Source organism: Rattus norvegicus, chromosome 1, assembly GCF_021556685.1.
Source record: "Rattus norvegicus strain SHRSP/BbbUtx chromosome 1, alternate assembly SHRSP_T2T, whole genome shotgun sequence".
Classification (NCBI taxonomy): Eukaryota; Metazoa; Chordata; class Mammalia; order Rodentia; family Muridae; genus Rattus; species Rattus norvegicus.
The window spans coordinates 76,477,420-76,485,581 of record NC_141534.1 but is presented as its reverse complement, the minus strand read 5'-3'; positions in this window follow the sequence as shown (position 1 = coordinate 76,485,581).

The following is an 8,162-nucleotide window of genomic DNA, read 5'->3' as shown; positions in this document are numbered from 1 at the left end:
GAGAGCAGAGCTACAGAGCCTTTCTGAAGGATTGGAAACAGGGTGTGGCCCTGGAAGCAGTACAGTCCCCATGACTGGTCATTTTTCAGCAGCCCTACAGGAAGGGGAACAGCCCTCCTCAGGCACCCTGCTCTAACTTCCTCAATGCTGTGACTAGGTCAGGCAGTAGAACTCTGCAATCAGGCCTTACACAGATGACATTTCCTCAGCCCACCAGGGTCTGCCTCACCTGTGCACATCACCGTCAGAACCATATTGTAGCAGACTTGTGGGAACATCTCACAGAACAGAATTAAATTGCCATTTTGCTTTTTTCTCTTCACATTTTACGTGAAATATTTCCTTATTTTCAACATTTTAATGTTTCTGAGGAGGGTCTTGCTGTGCATATCTGGAATGAGATTTACAGTCTTTTCTTCATAGTCTCATGTGACACATTATCATTGGGGACTAAAATTTCTTTTTTTTCTTCAATATTTGTTTTTTCTTTACAGTTTTATAGAAACTTATTTCAATTCTTCTTTTAGTGTTTGTTTTTATGTGCTTGTATTTTTTTCCAATTGATAAGATGTAATTGCCCACTTAAACATACAAAGCCCGGTACCATCTATCCTTTAGGAACATTAATAACAACCTGTAAATACACAGAGCAGAATCTTAATATCACCTGCCATGGTTTCTCACCCTCTCCTTTGTCCTGTCTCTCCTTTCTCCCCTAGTCTCTCCCTCTTCCTTCAAACTACTCTCCCACCCATCCTTCCTTCTCCTCCAATGACAGGCCTCCTTCTATCCTGTACCTGCCCTTCACCTGTACTTTACAAATTCAGTGAGGAGGTTCTGGTGAAGTCACCTGATTCCTGAGTAGTGACTAAGCAGTTGTCCTTGGCCCAGTGGAATTAGCATCAAAATACAGATAACTTCAGGGCAAACCACAACATTTCCCCCTTTTTGTCCAGTTAAAAAGCCTTTTCACTTACATATAAATTGAGTACAATTATTGCCATTCTATAATTTATAGAGCATATGATATTCTCAACACCCAGTCCATCACTATATCAGTTAAACAGAACATTTAGTTATCCATTCCAGCTTAATGAAAGGCTTAAAATCTATATTATATCTTGGCTAGCTTGTATACTATCTGATAACTATCCAATAAAATATGTATATTCAGAGTTATATAGCCTGATAGGCTATGAGACTATAATCAGTCTTCAACCCCATCAGATATCTGAGAAGGACCAAATATCTATACACAAAGGAAGCCTAACACGACTTCTAGAACTGAGAGGTTGTAGAGACAAATCTCCACTAGCATAGTCCCCTGATAGCAACATGTGAGCGCAAGTCTTCAGCCTTCTGGCCCAAAATCAACTGACAGATTCTTGAGATGCAGATTTGGAAGGGCTGATCACCCTGTCTTGGCAGAGTTTATCAGTCAACTATTCTGCATAATTTGTCCTTTTCTGGACAGTATTAGTTTGCAGATGAAACAGGCAGTTTTGTCTAGTGGCTGCCTAGCCACAAAGTATTGCCTCACCTGGAGGTAGGGATGTTCACATTCTTCATTAAATCCAGCAAAGGAGAACTGTTAGGAGCAGGTATGTCTCAACAAAAGATAAATACCTTTAAATCTCAAATTTTTTGGATTTCTGACATTTTTTGAAAACCATCTATCTATATAAGACAATCTGGACTGTTGTCTTTATATCTTTTTTTTTCTTTATTAACTTGAGTATTTCTTATTTACATTTCGATTGTTATTCTCTTTCCCGGTTTCCGGGCCAACATCCCACTAACCCCTCCACCTCCCCTTCTATATGGGTGTTCCGCTACCCATCCTCCCCCCATTACCGCCCTCCCCAACAACAATCACATTCACTGGGGGTTCAGTCTTAGCAGGACCAAGGGCTTCCCCTTCCACTGGTGCTCTTACTAGGCTATTCATTGCTACCTATGAAGTTGGAGCCCAGGGTCAGTCCATGTATAGTCTGTGGGTAGTGACTTAGTCCCTGGAAGCTCTGGTTGGTTGGCATTGTTGTTCATATTGAAAGATCCCACGCAGAGAGACCCTTACTCAAGTCTTGGGAAATCGCGGACCCCAGACACAGAGAGACCATTTTGGATGTAATAAGCAAAGGCGAGGTTTATTACGGAGACCTATTACAGAGATCTCTGGGCCGACACATATCCCACGCAGGAGACAGAGGTGTCGACCCCGAGAGGCTGGGAAAAAGAGTATTTAAAGGCAGAGGCTGTGAGCACCAGGGGATGGGGGATGTCAAAGGGGAATGCACCACAAGTTACAGGATTGTTTTATGGCTCCAGGAGATAAGGGGACGCCAGAAGGTTTTATGGCCCCCTGGTTCCTGGAACAGAGCTACTAAATCAGGAGAAGGGTAGGGTCTTTAGGTCCTCATTATTTTTAAAAGTTTGTCAAAATTGATGGAGCATTTGTATTTGAAACACCTCTGGTTAGGCTTGGGCTGCCCGGTTTAAGCTGGGGGGATGTCTTTGGATGGTTTATGGGTCAGTCCTCGATAGCCTGAGCTGGTTCCTGCATTCCTTTTCTTTATCTTTATGGCCTGCTATTCCTGGCGGCAGGGCTTAGCCCTGAGTTTGTGGCTTTTGGGGCTAACTCTTTTAATTTTATATTTTTAAACTTAGAATTCGTATAATTGTCTTTTCAATATGGGGTCTCGATCCCCTTCAAGCTCTTCCAGGCCTTTCTCTGATTCCTTCAACGGGGGTACTATTCTCAGTTCAGTGGTTTCCTGCTGGTATTAGCCTATGTATTTGCTGTATTCTGGCTGTGTCTCTCAGCAGAGATTTACATCCGGTTCCTGTCGGCCTGCACTGCTTTGCTTCATCCATTTTGTCTAATTGGGTGGCTGTTTACGTATGGGCGACATGTGGGGCAGGCTCTGAATGGGTGTTCCTTCTGTGTCTGTTTTAATCTTTGCCTCCCTATTCCCTGCCAACAATATTCTTGTTCCCCTTTTAAAGAAGGAGTGAAGCATTCACATTTTGGTCATCCCTCTTGAATTTCATGTGTTCTGTGAATCCAGGGCAATTCAAACATTTGGGCTAATAGCCATTTATCAATGAGTGCATACCATGTGTGTTTTTCTGTGATTGGGTTACCTCACTCAGGATGATATTTTCTGGTTCCCTCCATTTCCCTGTGAATTTCATAAAGTCATTGTTTTTGATAGCTGAATAATATTCCATTGTGTAGATGTACCACATTTTCTGTATCCATTCCTCTGTTGAAGGGCATCTGGGTTCTTTCCAGCTTCTGGCTATTATAAATAAGGCTGCTATGAACATAGTGGAATATGTGTTTTTGTTATATGTCGGAGCATCTTTTGGGTATATGCCCAAGAGAGGTATAGCTGGATCCACAGGTAGGTCAATGTCCAATTTTGTGAGGAACCTCCAGACTGATTTCCAGAATGGTTGTACCAGTCTGCAATCCCACCAACAATGGAGGAGTGTTCCTCTTTCTCCACATCCTCGCCAGCATTTGTTGTCACCTGAGTTTTTGATCTTAGCCATTCTCACTGGTGTGAGGTGAAATCTCAGGCTTGTTTTGATTTGCATTTCCCTTATGACTAAAGATGTTGAACATTTCTTTAGGTGTTTCTCAGCCATTCGGCATTCCTCAGCTGTGAATTCTTTGTTTAGCTCTGAGCCCCATTTTTTAATAGGGTTATTTGTCTCCCTGTGGTCTAACTTCTTGAGTTCTTTGTATATTTTGGATATAAGCCCTCTATCTGTTGTATGATTGGTAAAGATCTTTTCCCAATCTTTTGGTTGCCGTTTTGTCCTAACCACAGTGTCCTTTGCCTTACAGAAGCTTTGCAGTTTTATGAGATCCCATTTTTCGATTATTTTTTTTAAATATTTATTTATTTATTATATGTAAGTACACTGTAGCTGTCTTCAGATACACCAGAAGAGGGCATCATATCTCTTTACAGATGGTTGTGAGCCACCATGTGGTTGTCTGGGAATTGAACTCAGGACCTCTGGAAGAGCAGTCGGGTGCTGTTAACCGTTGAGCCATCTCTCCAGCCCCCCATTTTTCGATTCTTGATCTTAGAGCATAAGCCATTGGTGTTTTGTTCAGGAAATTTTTCCAGTTCCCATGTGTTCGAGATGCTGCCCTAGTTTTTCTTCTATTAGTTTGAGTGTATCTGGTTTGATATGGATGTCCACTTGGACTTAAGCTTTGTACAGGGTGATAAGCATGGATCGATTTGCATTCTTCTACATGGTGACCTCCAGTTGAACCAGCACCATTTGCTGAAAATGCTATCTTCTTGCCATTGAATGGTTTTGGCTCCTTTCTCACAAATCAGGTGCCCATAGGTGTCTGGGTTTATTTCTGGGTCTTCAATTCTGTTCCATTGTTCTATCTGTCTGTCTCTGTACCAATACCATGCAGTTTTTATCACTATTGCTCTGTAATATTGCTTGAGTTCAGGGATAGTGTTTCCCCCTGAAGTCCTTTTATTGTTGAGAATAGTTTTAGCTATCGTGGGTTTTTTGGTATTCCAGGTGAATTTGCAAATTGTTCTGTCTAACTCTTTGAAGAATTGGATTGGTATTTTGATGGGGATTGCATTGAATCTGTAGATTGCTTTTGTTAATGTGGCCATTTTTACTATATTAATCCTGCCAATCCATGAGCATGGGAGATCTTTCCATCTTCTGAGGTCTTCTTCAATTTCTTTCTTCAGAGTCTTGAAGTTCTTTTTTTTTTTTTTGAAAATCAGAATTTATTTTTTCTCAAATTTCATCAGTTCTATAGAAGTAATCTCTCTCTCTTTTTTTTATTATTAACTTGAGTATTTCTTATATACATTTCGAGTGTTATTCCCTTTCCCAGTTTCCGGGCAAACATCCCCCTCCCCCCTCCCCTTTCTTATCGGTGTTCCCCTCCCCACCTTCCCCCCATTGTCCCCCTCCCCCCAACAGTCTAGTTCACTGGGAGTTCAGTCTTAGCAGGACCCAGGGCTTCCCCTTCCACTGGTGCTCTTACTAGGATATTCATTGCTACCTATGAGGTCAGAGTCCAGGGTCAGTCCATGTATAGTCTTTAGGTAGTGGCTTAGTCCCTGGAAGCTCTGGTTGCTTGGCATTGTTGTACATATGGGGTCTCGAGCCCATTCAAGCTCTTCCAGTTCTTTCTCTGATTCCTTCAACGGGGGTCCTATTCTAAGATCAGTGGTTTGCTGCTGGTATTCGCCTCTGTATTTGCTGTATTCTGGCTGTGTCTCTCAGGAGCGATCTACATCCGGCTCCTGTCGGTCTGCACTTCTTTGCTTCATCCATCTTGTCTAATTGGATGGCTGTATATGCATGGGCCACATGTGGGGCAGACTCTGAATGGGTGTTCCTTCAGTCTCTGTTTTAATCTTTGCCTCTCTCTTCCCTGCCAAGGGTATTCTTGTTCCCCTTTTAAAGAAGGAGTGAACCATTCACATTTTGATCATCTGTCTTGAGTTTCATTTGTTCTAGGCATTTAGGGTAATTCAAGCATTTGGGCTAATAGCCACTTATCAGTGAGTGCATACCATGTATGTCTTTCTGTGTTTGGGTTAGCTCACTCAGGATGATATTTTCCAGTTCCAGCCATTTGCCTACGAATTTCATAAAGTCGTTGTTTTTGATAGCTGAGTAATATTCCATTGTGTAGATGTACCACATTTTCTGTATCCATTCCTCTGTTGAAGGGCATCTGGGTTCTTTCCAGCTTCTGGCTATTATAAATAAGGCTGCAATGAACATAGTGGAGCACGTGTCTTTTTTATATGTTGGGGCATCTTGTGGGTATATGCCCAAGAGAGGTATAGCTGGATCCTCAGGCAGTTCAATGTCGAATTTTCTGAGGATCCTCCAGACTGATTTCCAGAATGGTTGTACCAGTTTGCAATCCCACCAACAATGGAGGAGTGTTCCTCTTTCTCCACATCCTCGCCAGCATCTGTTGTCCCCTGAGTTTTTGATCTTAGCCATTCTCACTGGTGTGAGGTGAAATCTCAGGGTTGTTTTGATTTGCATTTCCCCTATGACTAAAGATGTTGAACATTTCTTTAGGTGTTTCTCCGCCATTCGGCATTCCTCAGCTGTGAATTCTTTGTTTAGCTCTGAGACCCATTTTTTAATAGGGTTATTTGTTTCCCTGTGGTCTAATTTCTTGAATTCTTTGTATATTTTGGATATAAGGCCTCTATCTGTTGTAGGATTGGTAAAGATCTTTTCCCAACCTGTTGGTTGCCGTTTTGTCCTAACCACAGTGTCCTTTGCCTTACAGAAGCTTTGCAGTTTTATGAGATCCCATTTGTCAATTCTTGATCTTAGAGCGTAAGCCATTGGTGTTTTGTTCAGGAAATTTTTTCCAGTGCCCATGTGTTCCAGATGCTTCCCTAGTTTTTCTTCTATTAGTTTGAGTGTGTCTGCTTTGATGTGGAGGTCCTTGATCGACTTGGACTTAAGCTTTGTACAGGGTGATAAGCAGGGATCGATCTGCATTCTTCTACATGTTGACCTCCAGTTGAACCAGCACCATTTGCTGAAAATGCTATCTTTTTTCCATTGGATGGTTTTGGCTCCTTTGTCAAAAATCGAGTGACCATATGTGTGTGGGTTCATTTCTGGGTCTTCAATTCTATTCCATTGGTCTATCTGTCTGTCTCTGTACCAATACCATGCAGTTTTTATCACTATTGCTCTGTAATACTGCTTGAGTTCAGGGATAGTGATTCCCCCTGAAGTCCTTTTATTGTTGAGGATAGCTTTAGCTATCCTGGGTTTTTTGTTATTCCAGATGAATTTGCAAATTGTTCTGTCTAACTCTTTGAAGAATTGGATTGGTATTTTGATGGGGATTGCATTGAATCTGTAGATTGGTTTTGGTAAAATGGCCATTTTTACTATATTAATCCTGCCAATCCATGAGCATGGGTGATCTTTCCATCTTCTGAGGTCTTCTTCAATTTCCTTCTTCAGTGTCTTGAAGTTCTTATTGTACAGATCTTTTACTTGCTGTGTTAAAGTCACTCCGAGGTACTTTATATTATTTGGGTCTATTATGAAGGGTGTCGTTTCCCTAATTTCTTTCTCGGCTTGTTTCTCTTTTGTGTAGAGGAAGGCTACTGATTTATTTGAGTTAATTTCATACTGAGCCCCTTTGCTGAAGTTGTTTATCAGCTTTAGTAGTTCTCTGGTAGAACTTTTGGGATCACTTAAATATACTATCATATCATCTGCAAATAGTGATATTTTGACTTCTTCTTTTCCAATCTGTATACACTTGATCTTCTTTTGTTGTCTGATTGCTCTGGCTAGAACTTCAAGAACTATATTGAATAAGTAGGGAGAGAGTGGGCAGCCTTGTGTAGTACCTGATTTTAGTGGGATTGCTTCAAGTTTCTCTCCATTTAGTTTAATGTTAGCAACTGGTTTGCTTTATATGGCTTTTACTATGTTTAGGTGTGGGCCTTGAATTCCTATTCTTTCCAGGACTTTTATCATGAAGGGGTGTTGAATTTTGTCAAATGCTTTCTCAGCATCTAATGAAATGATCATGTGGTTTTGTTCTTTCAGTTTGTTTATATAATGGATCACGTTGATGGTTTTCCGTATATTAAACCATCCCTGCATGCCTGGGATGAAGCCTATTTGATTATGGTGGATGATTGTTTTCATGTGCTCTTGGATTCGGTTTGCCAGAATTTTATTGAGTATTTTTGCGTTGATATTCATAAGGGAAATTGGTCTGAAGTTCTCTTTCTTTGTTGGGTCTTTGTGTGGTTTAGGTATAAGAGTAATTGTGGCTTCATAGAAGGAATTCGGTAGTGCTCCATCTGTTTCAATTTTGTGGAATAGTTTGGATAGTATTGGTATGAGGTCTTCTATGAAGGTCTGATAGAATTCTGCACTAAACCCGTCTAGACCTGGGATCTTTTTGGTTGGGAGACCTTTAATGACTGCTTCTATTTCCTTAGGAGTTATGGGGTTGTTTCAATGGTTTATCTGTTCCTGATTTAACTTTGGTACTTGGTATCTGTCTAGGAAATTGTCCATTTCCTCCAGATTTTCAAGTTTTGTTGAATATAGGCTTTTATAGTAAGATCTGATGAGTTTTTGAATTT